Below are 23,665 nucleotides of genomic sequence, written 5' to 3'. Positions count from 1 at the left end.
ATGTGTAATGTTATGTGGTAATGGTTATGTGGTAAATGAATAGATGTCCTTACATATTGAAATATAAAATTAATTAGTTCATGTAGTTCATTATTAAAGAAAAGTCTATAATTACAGAAAAGTCCAAAAATGAATACAAGCCAAAAACATACTTTTGTAATGATATAAAAACCTACATAAAAATTATTCGTACTATTATAAAATTGTAAATAAGTATATGTAATTTGTTAGTATCATCACAACAAATTGGGCAACAGTACTAAAAAAGGAATTTAATTAACATTAAATTTCACCACTAAATTTGAAACAGCATATAGAATGCTTATGATTATTATCTGATCAGTTTATAATTAAGCACAGTTTTGAAATGATTAATAAAAATTTTTCCTATATATAACAGTTAATAGTTTTATGAAGTTTTCCTAATTGGCATACCTGTGTGTATATTTATTCATTTTGACGAGGATTGCAGAATTTGGTGGTAATTTTATTTTTTAGTTAACTCAAAGTGTAAGCCCAAAAGTGATTATTTTTCAAATATAAAAATAAAATGATTTTAAAATGAGCAACTAAGGCTCTCCTCTAAAAATTTTTTTAAAGTGCATGTTACAATAATATGTGGATGACAAAAAAAAAAGTTATTTTATTTGAAACATTGTAGTGTTTGAAACATAAAATAAAAGTAGTGAATACTCTATCAAGGGTATCATAAGACGACGTATACAATTTTTAAGGTACTGTAAGGTATTTTTCATTCTTTAAGCATGACATTTTAGCTAAAATCTATATTTTTGTAGTTCAACAGCTTAGAATTTTATAAAACAAAATCATAATCAAAATCGCTTTTTGGCATAAATGTCACTAAACTATACAAATTGCTAATATCCATCACTCAATGAATGTTTCATTTATGCGGAAGTGTCCCATTTTTCGATTTGTATGGAACTGTTACGACAGTTCCATCAAAATACTATCAAAATGTGTCAGCTTCCAATGTTTGTGAAGATAGTTTTCTAATTCATTGCTAATGTAAAAAAAGTTAGACTGATTTGAAAATGAGTGAAATATATGAAGAAATAAGCTATGTGATGCTTTTTTACAATTAAAAAAAGTTTAAAATGCTGCAAAAACATGGCCAAAAATTTGTGAAGTGTACGATAAGAATGTTGTGAGTGAATGATGGACATAGGAGTGGCTTGCTTGATTCCATTCCAGAAATTTCGATGTTAAAGATGCTCCTCACTCTGGTCGGACAGTCACTGAAAAAGTCGATGAAATTTTGCAAAATTTGCTGGTGGTGCAGCAAGACCAGCATGCAGGCACTAACAGCAGAGGCACTAGACATCAACCATATGACAGTTTGGAATCATTTGAAAAGAGCAGGCTACAGAAAGAAGCTCGATGTTTGGGTGCCACGCAAATTAACACACAGAAATTTGATTGACCAAATTACCATCAGCGAAATGCTGTGCACAAAGCAATCCAGAAAGAGCAACGAGAATAGGCCAACAGAAAGGGTGTTGGGTTCCATTATGACAATGTGCGGCTATGTACATCTTTGATGACTCGGAACAAATTGAAAGAACTTTGTTTGAAACTGAAGGAACTAACTGAAGTTTTGATGCATCCACCATATAGCCCGGACCTTGCACCGTCTAGCTACCATTAGTTTCGGTCTCTGCAAAACTTCTCTTGACAGTAAAAACTGGGCCGACAGAACAGCCACTGAAAATCACTTGGCCAAGTTTTTCAACGAGAAACTACAGAAATTCTACACCAATAGAATTAAAGGTACCCGAAAAATGGCAAAAGGTCATGTATAATAATGGCCAATATTAAAACTGATTTTCAATAAAAAAAAAATTTGTTCGAAAATGTACCAAAAAACCACATTTTCGAACAAAATTTTATATATGGCCCAATATATAACACAGTGACTCATCTCTAAAATGATCACCTTATGTACTACTTGATTTTGGTCTTCTGTAAAGGTGATTATCTTAGAGACAGAATATTTGATCTGTCTATTTCTTTTCTAATGTATCTAATTGATAAAAGTTAAAATTCATTTAATATATATCTAACTAATAATTCCTATGAACATTCACAAATTTTTTATTATCAATAATATATGTTTCTAATGCTTTAAATGTATAGAATCATTAAATTTTTATGCTCTTTTACATTTAATAATTGAATTTTTAATTTCTTTTTAACTTTTAATGACAAATGAGGCACTAATTTGTTTTTAATTACAATCTGAAATGCTCAAAATGATTCCCCTCTAATGCATTTCTAAATCTCCCAGTTTACACTCTTAGATAAACATACAGTGGATTGTAAATCACTGATATGGAGAAAAACTTAAATATTTTTATTGTTAGGAATTACATTTTGTATTCCAAATTTTAACTTGTAATGTAAAATGTAATTGCATTGGAAAATGTAATAATAATTACAGTAAATTGATAGGGTATAAAAAATTAGGTAAGATTTGTCCACTAGCAACAAATTATCCTTACAAAAATATATCAAATTGTCTAAGAAGAATAAACATTTAGGTATAAAAAGTATGATATTTATGAAGTACAACAATAATTTATGTTTATATAAATATTTACAATGAAGTACTTACAATTTATTATACAATAATTTTGGTATTAACAGTATAATCACTTAGGTATAAGAAAAATGATATTTATGAAGAACATTAATAGTTATAAAAATCAAGATGTAAACAGATGGCATAAACATTTTCTTCAATTTTATAAGAAATCACAATTGTATTAAAAGGAAGCCAAGCTCACCTTTTTAATCTTTACAAAAAGAAATGCCTGGATACATTTTAAATTAATACTGACACTTATGCGCACACAGTGTTCTAGAAAAGAAAAAGGTTCAATTAAATTACGTTTTTAGAAACTTCAAATTTTACAGAATATAATTTATTATTTTTACTTCATATTAAACTTTTATTTTAAAAAAAATCAGAAAGTCTTTCGTCCAAAAATACAAATGTGTCCTTTCACAATTTCTTGCATAATTTAAAATGATTCAACTTTGACGAGAAAATCATTGTAATGCTTTATGGCATTTGGTATTCAAATAAAGAACTGTAACCCTGTACAGGAGCATTAAAATTTAGTCAGATAACAAGATGAATAAAAATCAGAAAAGCCTGAATTGACAGTAGTATATAATCAAGGGTCTATATTCTGACTGGGGTTGTGAAACCTTTTCAGTTTTTGCTCTAATTTATCTACTCCTTCATCCCACCACTTTACACTACAAATGATAGTTGTAGTACTCCAAAGTATGTAAAAAATAATGAAATAAATTATGAACAAGAAGACCAGAAATATCTAAAAGATCAAATAATTTTTAAACTAATACTTGATTAGAATATTCCTTTTCCCCTTCTGCTAATTAAGCATTCAATTTGCACACAATATTTTGTTTATAAATTTGCATATAAATTTTTTAAGTTAGAAGCCATGAACCAATATATTTTAGATCATTTATCAATAGACCAAAATTAGATCTAAATATGTTTGGTCCAGAATATGAAAAAATAAATTCTTATTCTGACACATACATATCAATGAAATCGAAAGCTGAATGATTGCGAAAAGAACTACGTTACAGAACATCTAGTAATGATTCTTCAGTTGAAGTGGTATATAAAAGGTGTGTTAAATTAACCCAACTACAAAAATGTGATGGTTTGATAAAGGATGCCTGGGTTTTGAGTTGACCTTAAGGAACGTTTTCCACCCACATCAGATAATTATCCTTCAATGATTGAATGTATGAAGCCCCATTCTGGTAAAGAATTAGCTGAAGTGTGTATATATATATATATGCAAGATAGAAAATATAAAAAAGCAAACTTCTATATTTATTTCTCTATAACCTCCCTCCTCGTTTTTATTTCATTTGGGAACTTTTATCTTTCTGTCCCTGTCCTAATAATAGCACTATAATTCTAAACTGCGTCATTCAGATTAATCATGCGATCTTACGTAACGCTTACTGCAAATATCTCTTGCCCAATCAAAATAATTGTAAACCAAAACTAACTCGAAATGAAACTTGACTTTCCCTCCTTCCTCTGAAGTACTGCGACTCTCTTCTAGCTTATGCTTTCATCCTGTTAAGACACTTCATTGCAATCATCTATACACTGCAATGATCACTTATATCAAAATAGTATCAAAATTGTTCTGAAAATAGGCAAGATTGGCATTGGCTAAGTGAATTGTAAACACAAAACGTGAATTTAAATAAATAAGAAATTTAATTCAGCCCGACTGCTTCTTCTTTAAAATGGATGGATGCTCTAAGCATCAAGTATTTATGTCATCAGCATCTCTGCATATCTACGTCATAGTCTTCTTACATTCAATGCTTCCAAAATTGTGTTAATATTACATTTATTAGTCATACAGGATTGGACTATGCTACTAACCTCAATGGAACATTTATTCCTCAGTTGGATTTCTGTAAATTAGTATCTACAAATTAATCATTCTAAAAGATATTATATCATCGACTATTTAGATATGTTGTGCTATCATTACATATATATAATTATTTAGTATTGAACCATTATAAATGTAACTTCATAAAACTAAGTGATAAGATAGCATATCATTTCTCTTTATGATGATAAAGAAAACGAGGAATTAAATAAATTAGCTGTTTTTATGAAATTTTTTAAATCAGAAGTGAAAGGAAACATTGACTGCGACTGCTAGAAATCCGTTCGACAATAAAAAGGAAACCCTTTGAAGATCAGATAAGTGGAATTTTAGACTAGAAATCTGACTGCTAGAAATCCGTTCGACAATAAAAAGGAAACCCTCTGACGATCAGATAAGTGGAATTTTAATGAAAATAAATCTGATATCACGACCACAGCTCATCTTTTGAATGCAAATAGTTACAATGAAACAAGTGTATATTTTGTGATCGAAAACATAATTCTCAAGATTGCAATAATGCAAATATAATGAGCCTATATGAAAAATTGCTTTTCTTGAGTTAAAAAGAGTCATGTTTTGAAGCAGTGCAGTAGTAAAGTAATTTTTTTTTTTTTTTTTACTGCAAACTTCATCGTACTGTTATGTGTTTAAGTTCTTCATATGGATCAACAGTTAGATGCTCAGAAATTAGTGGAAATCCTGATTTGTGCCCAATTTAAAGAATCTTGAACTGTGCCCAATTTAAAGGTCAAACTCTTACAAATCAGTTTAAGTCCCCAGGAGTACTGTTACAAACATTGCAAGTTTATCTTAGGGATAAAAATGGTAGATATATCTATCATAGCAACCATTTACGGTGTAGAGGTAGATATTTTTTGGACGCAGGAAAGATGAAAAATTAACAAAGCCTTCGCCAAGAATCGAACCGCGGACCTCCGGAATACCGGCCAAGTGTGCAGACCACCCCACCACAAAGGCACGCCAAGAAGGTGGGAGAAATACCTTACATACCCCCCTTTTAAAGGGCGACTGAGGTTTTTAGGTGACCCATTCACCAAATCTTGGGTGGAAAGAAATCATCATCCACCACCCTTTTAGTTTTGACGCCACTGTAGAGACATTCGGTATTTTTGGAAGCAGGAAAGACGAAAAATTAACAAAGCCTTCGCCGGGAATCGAACCACGGACCTCTGGAATACTGGCCCAGACCACCCCACCATGAAGGCTCGCCAGAAGATGGGAGAAATACATTATAATGGTACAGGAATTCATCATATTTATATTAGTGACAAAGCAGTTAAGCTATTAAATTATGAGCACATAGGAGCGATACCTAAAATTCACAGTTTATTTCGTGGTCTTGAATCTCCTCAGCAGAAGCAACACTATTTTAGAGCATACTTGACTAATTTAGATGAGAATTATAGCTGCAATTTTGAAGTTCTGGAACAAGCAAAAGTATGCAGTAGCAAAACAAAGAACCACCATGACCATGGATGACAGATCTTTGTAACGCAGATAGATCCTTAAACTGATGGTATCAACCATCCCTCACATGAAGTCAAAACTCTGACCATGATATTAACCTCCCAGACATGTAGAGTTTAGAGTGGACAGTAGTATTATAGATCTAGTTGAAAGCCAAACAGCTGTGGAATTACACCAAGTCGCACCTGAACATTTTCAACTTAAAGTTAATGATGAAGGAAATTAAAGTAACATTATCTTAGCTCAAATTACATACCACACTCCATGAAGGCAAATACTCAGCTGAAAGAAGATTGTGCACTACCATTAAGAGACTGAAAGCAGTAACATTTTGGAAACCTATCTCAAAGTCTTACACACATATTTAAAGAGAAGGATAATCAAAGAACTAAAAAAAGATTATGTAATGATCTCACTGAGCAGTGGTTAAGAATGAACAACAGTTGAAAATTAGGCCCATATTTGAAGCCTCTGTGTATACTAGAAATTCAGTATCTCTTGAGTTTCAGCCAGACCAAAGGCCTAAATCTTATGGAACTCCTTCTAGCGATATTAATTTGTTTCCACATGAAATAATTTGCTCTTACAGCAGATATAAAACCAAGCAGGTATAAATTAGTATTTCTAAAGTACCAGAAACTACCTTAAATTTCTCTGGATGGAACACATAATCCAAATAGGTTAAAAGTCCATAGACAGAGTCACTTAGTTTTTAGACTTACATTCAGTCCTTTTCTGTTGAATGCCATGTTAAAACACATTTAGAGAATACTTGTCCTCAATTTAAAGACATTGCTTTGATTTTAATGGACTCCTTCTATGTCAACAATTGTTTCACTAGTTTTTGCAGTGTTAAAGAATTGTTTGTTGAACAATCTAGAGAATTATTATTTTCATAATAATTTGATTTAAGAAGATGGTGAAGCAGTTACTCCATGTTAGAGAGTGTTGAATTTCCAAATTAGAATAATAATGGACTCGAGAACCTAAATGAAGAAAACTAACCATCTATCTTAGGACTAAAGCAGGATCTAACAATGGATGCATTGTTTTTCAGTTCCACTTATTGTCAAACTGTAGATCATCCAGTTCCAAAAAAAAAAAAAAAAAATTTCAGCTATAGTGCAAAAAATTTATGGCCCTTTAGAAACTGTATGATCATGCTGCCAAAATTGCTATTAAAAGTATGTTGACAAAAAATACCATGGGATGAAGAATTACATTACCATGGAATGAAGTAGTTTTTGAACTGACAAACTCAAGATAACATTTCTGAAAGACCTTTGCATTCCCAGATGTACGATAAAGAGAACTTTTCTCATAATATACAGCAATTTACATACATTTGTTGATGCAAACAAGAGTGCTTATGCAACCTGCACTTTTATGCTAACAGAAACTGAAGAGTCCATGACTTGCAAATTTGTTAGAATTAAAAATAGAATAACTCTATTACCGACAATCACAATTCTCATGCTGGAGCTCCTAGGGCATCTGACTGCTGCTCATTTAGTTACTGTTAAGAACAATCTCAAAAGACCAGACTTTCAAAATCCAATACTGGACTAATTCTAGGAATGCCTCAAGTTAGATCAAAAGAAATAAACATTCATAGGGTACAAGAAATAAGAGAGTTGTCTCACCCTGATCACTGGCACCCCATGTTGAGAAACCTTAATTCAGCAGATATTCCATCTAGAGGAAGTTCTGTTTGATATCTTACTGAAACAAGATGGTTGCAATGTATAAAATGGCTAAAATCTGCACTAGAAGAATGACCAATATCTCAAATCATAGCAGATGAAGTAAGTTTGAATCAAGAGAGAAGGAAGACAGCCACGATGAGCACAGAAGAGATATCCAGGTTTATTCCTACTTAAAGATACAATTTTTGCCTGGATGAAACATTTCAGAGTAAATGTGCAGAAGCCTAACATAGAATGGTACTGACAATAATTGACTGCAAAGGAAATACAATAAGCTGAATTGATATTACTTAAAAGTATACAGCAAGAAAGCCTTTGTCGCAATAATTAATCCTGTCTTGAAATGAATAAAATGGCCTACAGGCAAAATATTTGTGAAGTTTACCTACACAAAAGTATTATTGTTGCTCACATATGCAGGATGAATGGCAAACTTCTTCAGCCTCACCAAAGAACCTACCCCTTTGAAGCAATGAACAGAGAATTCTGGTTAGCAAGATATCACTTTCAGATGAAACAAACAGGTCACCAACTCATCTATCTTGTGAAATATATGTCACCTTCTACTCAGATCGATGGAATCTCCACATGTGTCTGATAGTACAGTTCCTGAGAAAGACCATCCGGAACATTCCATGTTAACAACTTGACATGGATGAGTTGTGAAACCACTGCAGTGACTACTCATTTGTAATTGTTATCAAGAATAGGTTTATTGAATGGCAAAGGCCTACAACATTTTTTGTGATGGCTTTAAGAAAGTATATATACATGCATTCTGATATATGACCAAGAACTAAGGCACTATATCAAAAGTACATAAACTGAGGTATAAAATATCAGGGGCATTTTGGCATTATAATCAAGAAAATACCTCTTTCTAATGCCAGTTTTGAGAAATGTGGGCTTTCATAGTGAAACTATATGTTGGTCAGAGGGTTAATAGGTCCTTGTTTATAAAAGACGATCATTTTACAGATGAAATTTCCATGTTTAATCTTCTTATACCACCTTCAAACTGTGTCATTAGAAACAGTATTTTTCTGTACATAGTACAAATGTTGCCAGCAGTCAGACTAGCATATTTTTTCCTTTTCTAAAATAAAACAGTATAATATGATGAAAATGTTTTTTGATGCTCTCCATTCTTAGTAGTGCCCTGAAACAAAATTATACCATGGCACATATTAGAACTATGCGACATGAGCAGAAAAGAGAACATTGAAACATTTGCTTCGATCAGACAGTAACAAAGTAATTGGATGAAAATAAACTTTAATTTGGAAAACCGCAGAACTTTCGGAAGGCCCAATACAAACATTTACATTTCTGCGCTTAATTTTTTTACTTTAAAGAAGAGAAAATTGTTATATATATATACTCAACAATCCTAAAAGCCAAAAGAAAATTTAAAAATATATTTAAGAATTATGAGATAGGAAAAATGATAATTTAACAATGCAGAACTTTTAAAATTAGGCAGAAAAGTAACAGTTTGGCGTAGACTTAACCACTTGCACTACGACTAAACTTCACGGTTGCGGTGCCGTGTGCTACAATATAACAAGCGGTAAAGTGTCTCATTTATGTCGCTCCGTGTCTGCGAGTGCAATCCAGAACTGTACCTTAAGAAATTACCATCTCGTTGTTAGGCGACGTAAGCACCACGTTATTTCCATTTTTGACGGTTTGAGACAAAAGCATCTCGACATGCGTGGCACATCTTTTTAGAGCAAGTGGTTAAATAAAACTATCAGTTTTGAACGCAATCAGACACAGGTGCCTCTTCCTCAACAGCAGGCATCCCCCCTTCGTAGGCAAAAATAATCTAAAAAAAGAGACTTGCTTCTGATTTCCCTTGAAATTAAGAGAATTTTATTTCAAACCAAGTGTTTTTTGCCTGATTTTAAACATTACATTAAATCATTTCTGAGCTCAAAGACTGAGTTCTGGTAAATTAAAGGAAATAATTCATCTTTTGTAGCCCAGAACTTGGAAGTCACATGCATAATGTGAGGTTCCCTTTGAATATTTGATCTAAAATAATGCTAAAATGTTTGACTCATGGGATAACTGCATTATAGTACATAGTAATATTCAGATCCAGGTTCCTTTAAAAAAAAATAGAACAACTTAAACTTCTTCTTTTAAAAAAAAATAAAACAACCACACTGAAGGCAATTTTCAAATTCTGAAGCCCGGACTCTAGTGCTTGTACGCGTTTTTGTAATGACTGAATGATTGAACATAAGAGATGCACTTTGAGTCATGATCGCTAGGTCATGAGCCTACATTGCTAGTGTTGTACAGTCAAAAGTCGTTAATCCGGACTCGTCAGGACTTCGGCGATTCCGGATTATCGATTTTTCCGGATTATAGATCATCAGTTTAAATCTGGTAAGATGGCATGCAGAAATTATAAAATTAAAAATATGAAACCGTAATTTATGAAATAAAGAACAATTATGATCTAAAGGGTATAAAAATTTACAAAAAAAAAAAAAAGCTTAATATTTATTTGTTTACTTTATTAAACATTTCTTTCAATGTAAGTTATTTCAGTTGCTTCATTTTATGTAATAATACTTTCTCATTAATTCTATAAACAGACATAATTTCTTCTTCAGTTACAAAGTTCCACTGTTCAAGTCCTATAATTGCTGTGTCGAGAATACCGACTAATTTGTCAATCGTAATTTTTTCGTTTTCAATAACCTCCGTGTCACTTTCTTCACTATCGGAAGTGAATTATAATGATGAGGAATTTCATTTAAATCACATCAAAGACGGAATGCATCGAGATGAAATACTACATTTAGTAAGGAATTATAAGCCAAATAAAATAAAAACATCTGCCCTGAAGATAAGGATAGTGCTGACAGATTAACTTCCAATTCATTGTGCGGCGTCCCCCCCCCTCCCTGCCGCAGAGCAGCGTGAAATTGATAAACAGATTTCGGAATAGTTAGATAAACAAAGGATTATGCCTTTATCCAGTTTTTGCAGCAATTCCACTTTTTGTTTAATGGACTTCGAAACATACTTTCGCTTTGTAGATCCTTTACATATTAGTAAATATATATCGGAAATTCTATTTGACATAATTGTAAGTTCAAGCTTACTTTTATAAAATTGCTCTAACAGTCTGCAAAAAATAATAAGCCGGATCCAATTTGAAGATTAAGGAACAATGCAATCTGCAACATTAACTGAATTAGATAAATTTAGCTTAGCTTATACCGTCCATTATACATTAAACGCGCATGCGTAAATGTATTATGCGCATGCGCATATTCGCAGCCGTAAAAGTCTTATGCGCATGTGTCAACGCGACGCATGCGCAGAAAGTTTGTAGCTTTGAGGTCCGGATTATGGGTTAACGACTTTTGACTGTACTCATGTTATGTGGGATGTTGTTTGCATAAAACAGAAAAAATATTAGGTGAATTAAATGCCATGGGGGACAGCTGCAAGTATTTGCTGGTGTGTAGCTAACGGCAAAGTATATGTACTAAGATTGAAATTATGATGTGTATGATGTAACCTGGAAAACTCCAGGTGATTAGTTTGTTGAGCAGCCAAAAGCCATACATATTCAAAGGCTTTGAAATGTTAAGAAACAATGCACTAGTGATTTAATGATTTTGAAGTCCTTATGCGCGGAGATAAATTCCATTACATCTTTAAAAAAACTGATAGTTGGTTGAGCGTTTCTGCCGAAATGCATGTTGCTGAGAATTTTCGTTTCTTCCATGTGACTTAGAATGCTATCTGACAGTGATTTTGCTGAGTGAGAAGAGCAAGCTTATAGGCCGATAAGATGACTGATCATGTGACTCCTTCACAGGTTTCAAGACTAGCGCAATTCCAGGTTTCAGTATTGCAGTTTTCCAATTCTCAGAGACATGCTGAAATTGCAGGACAGAGTTGATAATTCCAGTGAATTTTAATAACATAAGAGTACTCATCACTTTGCTCATCTTTATGCTGATGTTATTCAATGCAAGTCTCTCATTTCTCAACATAACTTTGAACCTCTCATAGCATACCAGAGATATGTTGTTTATGCATGGCTATAATAAGAATTGTGTAACTGTGTTAAAAACAATACATTTTGTTTGTACAGACACGGAATGAGTATCTCTGAAACTGCAAGACTGGTAGGTTGTTCACGATCTGCTGTTGTTAGTGTTTATGCAAAACAGACAAATAACAATGAAACCAGCAGTAGATGCCACTTCCATGCATCATCAAAAAAAAAAAAACGGATGTTAGAGACTATCCTGCTTAGTACAGCAAAATTAGTGCCAGACAGTGGCTCAGTTGACAATACAACACAAGTATAAGTGCAAGTATTTTGGAACACATTGTTCAGCGGACACTGTTGGATACTGGACTGCAGAGCAGACATCCCACTCGTGTACCTCTGTTGACCAAGTGTCATTGTCAACTATGCCTACAGTAGGCACAAGAACATCAAGAATGGACCACGGATAAGTGGTAAACAGTGCTTGGTCGAATGAATCACGATTTCTCATTCATCGTGTCGATAGTTGTGTCAGAGTACGCTGTCTTCCAAGCGAACAGTTGCTTCCCTCCTGTGCAGTCATACACAGGCAGATGGTAGCAGTATTATGCTTTTGGTGATGTTCTTATGGGTGGCTCTGAGACCCTTAGTTGTGGTAGAACAGATTATGAAAAATTTAAGACTATTTGACCATAACTAGGGATCATTTGCAACCTTACGTGGCATCTGTCTTACCAACTGGAAATTGAATCTTCCAGTAGGACAACGCCGCATGTCACAAGGCTCGAGTAGTGTTGAAGTGGTTTGAGAAGCTCAAGGATGAATTCCAATTGACCTAACTCACCAGATCTTAACCCAATGGAGCACATTTGTGATATCATGGAGCAACAGCTCAGAGCCCAAACACCAGCATGTCTGAATATCTCGACTTTCATGTGACTGCTGCTTAGACATTTGGTACAATTTGTCTCCTGTCATCTACCAAGAACTTGTGGCATCCATGCCAAGGCGAGTTGCAGCTGTTTTACAGGCCAAAGGTCCCGCAACGTGCTATTGATAGTTGGTCATAATGTTTTGGCTCTTCGGTGTATATACACGCACTTGAAGTTTGAAACATTACATTTTCTTATGTGATACACATCATCATGAGTTGTACAAATATATCAAGTGTTAATAAAAAGATTGATTTATGAAGCAGAGCCACAACTTCAGCTAAACTTTTGAGGGTGATTTGCACAGCCCTCTAAATCTACCTTTTAAATCTTTAAATGGTTCAGATCTAAGTACTGCCGAAACAGCTTATTCCCCTGCAATGTCAGATCTTTTTCTTCTGACAATGGACATTTGAATTATTTATTTTTTAGGTCATTTGGTTTCCAAAGCAACATTCTTTGTTGTTCTAATTTCATTTGTTGTTTTGCATAACTTTCCTTTTTTTTTTTTTTTTTAACTTGACAAAAGCATTACTTCTTCAGTTAACTGAGGACATTGTATCTCTTTATTTGAAAAGTGATCTGATGAAAGAAATTATTCAACCCCTAAAAAATTGCTTCAGATGTAATGTACGAAATAAAATAAGAATACCAGGTGACCCTGTAAAATGTACTTAGCACTTATCAGAAAGATTTTTTTTCACTTGCTTGTTTTTTCAAAAAGAAAATGTTTACACTTTAATTAGCATTTTATTTCAATAACATAATCATAGTATATGTAATATAGCCCCACTAAGGGCTAAGTTATTAAAGACCACTAAATACTGCTAGTTTGACCTGTGTTTAAACCAAGGCAAACAAGTTACCTACATGGTTAATTTTCATGGTTTTCCGCATTGTAACATAAATATGAGCCAGTTTACTTTAGAAAGTCCTTTACAAAGGCATCCCTACCAAAAAGCAAATAGTCTTTATGTGCTTGCCATATTCAAATAACCTAACCCACTTCAAACACAAATACACATCTAATGCAAATGATAATTTCAGACTAGTTTCTACATCAATTTCCTGCTTTCTATGGAATTTAGGTTTATTAGGTACGAAAGCCAAAGAAAGCTAAAAATCTAAATCCTCTTTTAAAAGAATAGAATCCCTCTTCGAGCCTCCATGATCATCTCCCTTGAAATGCATATTGAAACAAACAACAATTCAGTTAAGTTTTACTTAAATAATTATTAAAGTAAGCTATGAAAGATAGATAGTAAATGTTAAACACACATACATGGAAGTAGAATCTTTTATGTAAAATTCAAAGGAAATGGCTAATTTATGCAGCAAAATTAATTAAAATATTCAAAGTAAACATTAATTAAAATATTAAAATTAAAAAGTTTTCATTTAAAATGTGAACTTTTTAACATCCTCATAAAACAAAAGTACAAAATAATATAAAATAAATTACACAGCTAGCAGTAATAATTTCTTAAAATTATGTGATAAAGCCAAACACAAAATAAAACTTAAACATCAATAAACATAAAAGAAAGAATAATTTACAACAAATTATTAATCGAATAGTAAAGACTGTTCAAAATCTTTATTTTCTGTAATGCTACAATGATAACCTGCAATGGTTTAAATCTTTATCATCTGCAATATTATAATAATGTGACAGTGGCAATTTGTAATAAGATAGTTTTAAATCTATTAACTGTACAGAATGTTTGAATAAATCTTTATTTACTCTATTTACAATTTGTTTTACTCCTATAAAAATTTTCGAAATTATTCTTGGCTAAAACTCTGCTTATGTTCATTTTTTATCACTTAATTTATAGTTTTTGGCATAATTCATTTTATATTATGATGTATTTTTTTTCATAAAGATATTAAAGAGTTTTTATATAAAAATTTTAATATATATGCATATATATATAAATATATTTTACAGTGTAGTCATCATGGCTGAGGATGAAAGCATACAGACGAAAGTAACAAAACTTAATTTTTAAGAATTATCATCTTTATTTTTACACATTTCAAATTATCTCTTTTGCACACAAATTACTTTTCAATCATAACTGAATATAATATTTTTTATGTACATTGGTTTTAAAAGTAGGACGTAAGCATCTTAGACAGGAAAGCATAAGTGGTGCAGAGTTTTTTGCATGGCAGAAGTCAGGAAAAGGAAGGTGTATTTGTTTGCGATGCAGTATTTATACTACGGAGGTGTATATGTAAGCTAAGCTGCGATTGGTTTACTTTAGGTTTTTAGTTCCCTTTTCAAGCAATGTAATATGGAAAGATATTGAATTTAGGAGAAGGGATGAACTTAAGGTGAGAACAAAAAATCTAGAATAGTCAATTTTAAGGTCACCAGTCATTTCTTAGCAAAGCGATCATATTTTATTATATCTTACATATACCTAACAATTTTAGATATGTATATATTTTAACTTATTTATATATATCAGCTTAACATGGCTGTCTTGTCATGTTCAGCTGATCCCTGTGATGCTTCTGTGTATCAATGAAAAAAATTCAATGCATTTTGAAGAAAAAAAGGCAGTTTTGCCAAGATTGTCATTTTATTCATAAAGCATTCATATAATGCTTCATTATGTGAAGAGCAGTGCAATGCATTAGAATTAATTGAAATAAATGTCAGTCTGAAATGTCAGTCTAATTAACTGTCACTGAAGTTAAGTGCAGGATTTACATATAAGCTACACAAGTTATAGCTTCAAAAAACCCTCTAAGTATAAAAATCATATTTGGCACTGACATACAATAAATATCTGGACTTATAAAGGACCCCATATCTCAAATAGCTTAAGGTCTTACAAGTCTGGCCTACCAAAATTTAGATTACAGACAGAAAATATGCATATTAACTTGAATTTCTTTTCATCATTATTATTAAATTGAGTTTAAAATTTCATTTTATTTAGAAAAAACTTTTTATTTTGCAAAGAAAATTCCAGGCCATCAGCTGTTATCCGATTGAGAATGCAGCCTGCGTGCAATTTAAGCTTGGAGCCACTGCTGTGATCCGAGACTGGAGACCATTTTAAGGTTTTCCCTGAGATTTAATCCATGAGACGTGTCTAATTTTCTTTCTTTTTAAATCCTTAATCCTTCTTAAAAAGGAAATCCTTAATAAAAAATTACCATATATACCCGCGTATAAGTCGACCCCCCCCACTTCGACATAAAAAATTCGTAGAAAATAAGAAACCCGCGTATAAGTCGACCCCCCACTTCCGAAATCGATCGAGAAACTTCGAAATTTTTTTTCTAAGTACTACATTTATTCAAAATCATATGAGAAAAAAAAAGTAAATATACGATAAAAAATACCTCGGTAAATAAACAAAATCAAAATCCTTCAATGTCTGATTCATGGTCAGATTCGCCAAACATTTCATAGAACTCTTCTGTCGTCATTGGCTAGTCATCATACATATTTTCAGTCTCGAACTCTGTATTGTTACAATCACTACTAGAGCCTTCGTCGTCATTTTCACTTTCAAAATCAGCATCATCTTCCGTGTCGTCTAGTTCGTTGCTAATACAACATTTTTAAAATGATTTTATAATCATTTCAGAGGGTATTTTGTTCCAAGCATCTTTAACCCACTGAGCAATTAATGTAATATCGAGCTTTTTAATGTTGCGTCCATTCCCTGTTGGTTTAATCGAAACTTACTCTAGTTAAAGTATGAAACTCTATGATTAGTTCGTCACATAATTTAAGTCATGAAATTACTTCAAGTAAGTGACTTATTTGATAAGTCGTCCAATTTGAGTGCGGTAAGAAAACAACTGCATTATATAAAGAAATTTTTGAACTTCCGATTCTTTTAATTTTTTATGGCCCCGCGTATAAGTCGACCCCCCCCCCCCACTTTGAAGTCTTTTTTTTTTCCAATATATCTCGACTTATACGCGGGTATATACGGTACATGAGCTGTGCTTTTTTTTTTCTTTCCCCCTCCTTAAGAAAAAAAAAAAACTACATTGCAATAACGTTTTAACTTTACTTCCCATTAAAATATTTTGAACATCCTCTCACACGAAACATCAGCTACAAAAATATACTTGACATTATTTTATGGACATGCATGCACTTGATTTCTTTTCTCACTTTCCTCGCCTATATATTTACAAAGCAATTTTACCAATTCCAGCAACTATTTCAAAAAATATAGAACTGGATACACTTTGGCTATTTTACTACCTCTCCTATCAGAGGTGGCCAAACTTCATGTCAGTAACAGGAACATTTTGGAATTCAGGAAAGCTCGAGATCCACAACTAGATTTTCTGAAAGCCACAAGTCCATATTTACGTCATTTTAAAAGTAGTGAAAGTTTCAGACAGAAAGAAACATCTGATTCTAAGAAATTATTCAATTACATTTTGCTTACTTTATTTTACACATTAGTTTTAAGTTACCATACTCCATACATATATTTTATCTGCATAAATGCCACACCATTTGCCATGAAAGTCACACCATGGCCACCCCTGGTTTCCACCATTAAAGTAAATCACGTATAATTGTTTCAGCTCAGCAAACAATATAATTTTTAAATAAATAATTAAGATTATTAAGGTACTTTGAAATTCCCAGGTTTTACCCTGTGTTTTACTTTTGAACTCTTTTTTAGGACTTAGATCTCTGCTATGCAACAATCTACCTGCCCCTTTTCTACAACCTGAATCGCCAGACTTCGGTCATGTACTATTAACGCCTCCGGGCGATAGGTGTACACAAGATACGCCTTCTTATTTTTCTACCAAAGCGAACTGCCTATGAAAATTTGGATTGATTAACAAAAACTCTCAGTAGTTGAGGCCAAATGGCGAAAGTGAAAGAAAGCAATGATTTAGGTAGATTTATAAAGAGAGATAGATCAAGAAGATAAAAACCTAAAAATATAAAACTTAAGAGCACATACAAATAACATTTTTTCTTAACCCGCGAGCACACGCACCGATCTGACAAACACGAGCCGGGTATGTCATACCCGAATAAAAAGTTTGTAATCAAAATTTGCCGAATAAAATTAATCAGTTTTTAAATGAAATTAAAATGTAAAACCAAGTTAATACTTCATTTTAGACAAAATATGAAAGAATAAGGGGAGGTAAAATTATTTACTTACAATTTTTTGAACATTGTTTACAAAATGAGGTCATATGTTCCATACATATACTTTTGCTACAATTTTCACAAATGAATCTAGTCTTTCTATCTGTACACCTCTTGTAAGTAATTTTAGGTTTTTTTTGGGGGGGTGGTTCATTGTTAACATGTTTATCGGTGGTCAGTGTTTGTCTAGAATCAGGAACTACAGATGCTCGTCGTCGTTCATTTTGAACACTTTCTATTAGCTGCATCCCTAAGGCTTTGAGAAAAGTATGCCTGGTAAGGTATTCCGTTGGTGGTTCCTTCTTTGATAGTAGAATTATTCCTGCATTAATGGCAGCCACGTTTAACTCTGAAAAGAAAATCACCATAAGCCATCGACGTGCTACTCTTGCTGTAGAATACGCAGCTGCCATCTCGTCATGTTATAGAATGTAATGATTTCAGGCTTTTTAGATTCCCTAGTAGATTCATCGATTTGATCGCCGGAATGCATTGTGAATAACAGGATCACACTCTTATTTTTTTTTTAATTTTTTTTTTTTTTTTTTTTTTTTTTTTTGGCACATAAGATACAAGCGTTGCTTCTTTCTGAAAACCAAAAATTGAAGAATATACTTCTCTTTCCTTTGCCAGAAACTCAGGTGGGATTTATCTCTTATTTTTATGCATTGTACCTACTATCGTAATTTTTTTCTTTAGGAGATCTTGAGATAATTCATATCCCATATACCAATTATCAACTGTTAAATTTTGACCAGAGTTGTATAAGGGCCTTATTAAACGTTTGACGACTTCGCTTGCACCATTTTCAACTTGAAATGGCCCATCTGGTTGTTTATCAACATAAATTTCCATACTCTAGGTATAAAATACCCTTGCGTCTACAAGAGCAAATATTTTTATGCCATACTTTGCTGGCTTGTTGGGCATATATTGTTTGAAGGAACAACGACCTCTGAATGATTCCAACTTCTCATCAATGGTCACATATTCTCCTACAGTATCAGCCTTTTGGCAATTTGTGACAAAATTTCCAAAAAATTCTCTGATCGGAGCTAATTTATCAACGTCTCTTCTACTGGGATGATCTGTAATGTCATCAAAACGGAGGCATAGTAAAAGAAAGAGGAATCAGTTCACTGACATTGTTTCCCGAAATATGTCCATTCCCGTTCCGTCTGTTGCCTACAAATCTCCTTACGTTCACATGGGATGATTTATAAACTCCACATAAATACAGCAATCCAATTAAAGCTTTGATTTCCAATTCATTTGTTGATTTCGCATCCCGTTCACGAGTGAAATTTCCACGTACTGAATCAATATAAATATTTGTATTGTCGACGACATGTTTTAATATAGCTTCATCGATAAGCAGTGACCAGGAATCTAAAGGTGTTGAGACGTCTTTAGAATACTTCGTATTTCCAGGGAGTTTAGTTATAATATTTTTGGCGCCAATTCTAACATTAGTCCGGAATTTATTTTTGTTCCATTTTACTCCATTTTTTCCAACATAAAATTCATTGCTACATTCCAGTTTCATTTTCTGTTTCTGTATCTGAATCACTACTCTCTATGGATGAATCATGATTACTGTTATATTCTTCGTCATCAACATCTTCATCGTCTTCACTAAATGAATCCTCATCAGAAGAAACTGTTTCAAGAAGATTTCTCAATCTTTTCATCTCTTCATCGTAAGGAATATACGGCGCCATGCTTACAACTCAAGAAAAACCTATACTAAAAGCTTGAAAACAAGAAGTGCGAAGCGACTCACTGAGAAACGCGAGTACACGTGCGGCAAAGACATGCCTGAACAATGCTGTTCCTAAAAAACTGTTGCACCTGTCACCTCAGGAATTTCCTCCATTAAGGTATGTGACCTTGAACTCAGCTACACCAAGTTTCGTCCTGTTATGAAAGAATGGGTGAGAAATATACAAAAAGAAAAATGCACATGGGTATACCCGTTGCGTGTGCTCGCGGGTTAAATATTACCCATTAACTGCTAGTTTGTATATTTTTAAATACAATAGATTTTTATATTATTGCCAAAACCAAAGAAAAAAATTAAAAATATCCATCAAAGTTAAGGAAAAAAGTTATTACTTTGAAAAAGATGAAATCTGTCTATGCAGTATAAAACATATAATTGAAAATTCTATATTAATTAACATATAATATTGTTATTTATTTATTGTTTTTCTTTATTATAGTCAAATATGACCTTCGGACTGCAAATTAATTGTGATTTGTAGTACAGAAATACTTCAAAAGTAATTTAAACAAGATCAATTACCATTTAAACAAAATACTGAAATTTATTTGCATATTTTATCAAAAAGAAATCCTTATTATTCATCACATTTAACACAATTTAACGTAGCAGAATTTGTATGAAATTGGTAGAACACATACATATATATACAGGGCTGTGGAGTCGGTAGGGTAAATGACCGACTCCAACTCCCTCATATGTAAACATACAGGCATGGGTTACAGCTTATTTTTTTAATATAAAAGAAGTCATTGATGCTACAGAAAAAAAAAAAAAAAAAAATTGATGGCATAGCAAATTATTTATATTAATTTGCATTAGTTATTTCTAAGAAACAGTATAGCTTCGGTAAGTTCTTCTTTGTTGGAGGCCCATAGACCCGATTTGATAAACTTCAGAACTGAGAAGAGTCTTTTCACACTAACTTGAGTAGGAGGGAGAACTGTTACTGTAGGGCTACTTCTTTTAACTTTTCAGGATAGACTTTTATAAGTTCTAAAAGAGGTGTCTTGCAGGCGCAATCATATTCCTCTATTTCTTCAAAGGCCGTGTAGAAATCTTGTTTGTATTTTTTCATTTTTATATCTAAAGGCTCTTGGTTTTTTTATTTTCATTCGCTTTGCCTTAGCCTTTCCACTATTATCCAAAAATATTTCTTAAAATCTAATTCATCACTAGAAGAGGATGATAGAGACTCAATTACAGTGTCTGCAGTTTGATTGTCCTGATTCGAATTCTCCAATTGTTCTAAGAATAATTTCATTGTTAATGAAAGTTCATAGATGACTTTCTTTGCCTTTTTAATTTGTTCGTCATCCATGAAAATTCGGTGTTTCGATTCTACATATATTGAACCCAGCGAGATCTCATTGTCTTAGCAAACTAGTTTCTCTTTTCTTTATTGAAGAAATGATTCCTTCTGCAATAAACCCTCCATTTCAGAAAGAACAAACATCCCATTCTTCCATTCTCGCCTCCTGTCAATTCTTAAGATTGCAGCTTTTTTGTGGCTATGTACGGTGTAGAAAGAAGAGTTTCCAATTCTGCAAGATCATTTTACATTCTTTCTGTTAGAGAAACATTAGGATTGTCTACTTCTTCTAAAAAAGTTTATAAGTAACTCTTTATCCTCAAATATGTACTTCCTTATCGCGTCGCTTGATCAATAATTGCTCCTTTTCCTGCTCTCTTCTTAAGAATGGCATCAATTTTAGAAGTTCTTGCTGTTACTGCTGCTTACCTAAATTTACCAACGAGATTTGTAACTAAATGAATCAGTTTAATTGCTAATGGCAAATATCACATCCCTCCTTATATTTACTTATGTCAGTAAAATATAAAATAACTATTTATTAATGTATACAGTTTATAAATAAAAATAATAACTCAGCTTGTCATTAATTTTTTTCAATTCAATTTAACTTCATTTCAAATTCCAACTGTCCAGCAAAAACTGGAGCCAGAGTCAACCTGTTTTTAGCGACTCCAGCTCCACCTCCTTTAACCCCAAAATCTGTCCGTCTCCAACTCCACAGCCCTGCATATATACAATATATATATGTAATATATATATGCAATATATATATGTGTGTGTGTTCCATTATACACTTTTTCTCCTTGAAGAAGAGGATACTTTTACCTACTAAAAAAAGGGGGGTGACATAATTGCCTGACACCTTCTAACAAATCCTTCCTAATCTAAGGTTGAATTTTTGCCTAATTTTATTAATGTGGGATGCACTTCACTGCGAGGAAAAATAATTAATAATTTTTATGAATAATTACATTATAATTTTATTATTGATATTCAAGACCATGAAAAATTTGAAAACTTGTGAAGAGTTAAATATACTTGTTGCAAATATTTTCTTATTTTAGAATATTCTAATCTACACATTTTCATAAAAATAAGAATAAAAATATATGTTTATTAACCTCTGCACAACTTTTCCTGTTTTTAATTAGTTAAAAAGAAATTTCAAAACTATTCTACAGCATTAAATTAATTAGAAATCAGTACTTGAATTATAAAAATTTCATCTACAGTACAGTATACTGTTTAATGAAAGTTCAAAAAAGAGAAAACTTCATAATATAATTAAAGACATTTTCTTACTTACAAATTTACATGAAAATAGGCATGTGCACTGAAATATAAATATATTTTTACAATACAAATAATAAAAAAAATATCCATTCTGAATCATAAAACATATTTTTTAGTTACAAATACATTTCTTTTATTCATTATTGGTTGAATTTATATTAAAAATATAAAGCTACATTTATAATAATAATCTTACTTGAAATAAATATTCTAAGAATTAAAATATAATGTCTGAATAATTATAATTCACATTTGAAGTTATATATTATCAATTAAAAAAAGGAAAGAAAAAAAAAAATATGGTAACTTTTATGAAAATTAGAATAATCATAAACATGTAACTATATCTAAATCATAAATAAATAAATTTTTTCTTAAAACATACTGTTAAAAATTGCTAATAATTTTTATCCATTTTCATAATGAAAGTTAGCAGTTAATTAATAAAATTGGACATAAAGGTATTTAAGTACCATAAATAGGAAAAGAAGCAATTTTCTGTAGTTTGTGGGATATTTTTCTTCTTTTCAACTTAACAAGAACATTTTACTTCAAAAAAGGTTCAAAGTGTTAAATATTTTTTTTTTAATTAAACTAAAGGACTAAGAAACATTTCATAACTTTCAAAATATCTATATTTAGGAAAATAGAAGAGTATTTTAATAAAACTAGAAATTAATTATTTTCTAATGAAAATACGTTTTCTATTATTTGATGTATAAATCATAAGATATATTCTTCTGGAAAAGATAATTAGTTCAAATGTTGTCATGCTTTCATTTAACACATTTTATTTTTATTACAAAAATTTAAATATAATAAAATAAAACACCATATGAAATAATCATACATTTATTAAAGTAATATTTTAAACAAAAAAACTACTTTTCTAGATACCTTGTATATGAAAGCAGTTCACTGCTAACAGTTTTCAACACTTCAACACTGTATTGCAAGATTTACAATGAGCAAGATTAAAATTCACCACACGCTCTTTGGCGCAATTCAATTTCAAATGTAAAAGAAATGACGAAAAGATCACAGTTGTGATGAAACATACCAAATAAAAGACTCAGGATTAAATCATTAACTTTTTCCTCCGTTAGCTATATTAATTAAAAAAGCTTATTAGTTGTTTATAAAATTTCACTAGTTCGATATAACACACCAGAAGCGACTGCCGACAAAAGTGCGTTTTCACAGTACTGCGCATATCTAGTGCGCAGTAAGCTGTTGTGCTCATCATGCTTCATGTCCTAGCGCAGAGTTTCCCGCCTCGCAAAAGAATGAATGCGATACTCCTCATTTAAATTTTTATTTCATATCCGAAGAAAACTTTTAACTGCGAATTAATTTACTAAGATAGTAATGGCATTCCAGAAAAGTATTACTTCTGGTACAGAGTTTATATTGCTATTTATCTTGCAAAATTTGATTTATTTATTAATTTTTTGTGAAATTTTTCTTTGAAAGAAT

At 31.9% G+C, this 23,665-nt stretch overlaps 1 protein-coding gene across 4 annotated transcripts in view; it reads right to left on the bottom strand.

Annotated features, from left to right (window-relative positions):
• Positions 1–23,377, bottom strand: part of l(3)mbt (lethal (3) malignant brain tumor) — an 89,036-nt gene extending 65,659 nt beyond the window's left edge. For 2 of the 4 annotated variants that reach the window (XM_085821221.1, XM_035365314.2), the window contains exons 1-2: positions 23,087–23,377; positions 2,808–2,881 (exon numbers count right to left, since the gene is read on the bottom strand). The gene's annotated coding sequence lies outside the window, so the exon portion shown is untranslated. The remainder of the gene's footprint in view (positions 1–2,807; positions 2,882–23,086) is intronic. The other 2 variants (XM_085821222.1, XM_035365327.2) reach the window with 1 other exon arrangement.
• Between the last annotated feature and the right edge of the window lie 288 nt (positions 23,378–23,665).

Source organism: Stegodyphus dumicola, chromosome 7, assembly GCF_044657685.1.
Source record: "Stegodyphus dumicola isolate Sdum_Otavi_A_Nest chromosome 7, ASM4465768v1".
NCBI lineage: Eukaryota > Metazoa > Arthropoda > Arachnida > Araneae > Eresidae > Stegodyphus > Stegodyphus dumicola.
Note: the sequence above shows the minus strand (reverse complement) of the source record. Positions and strands in the feature narration are given on the sequence as shown.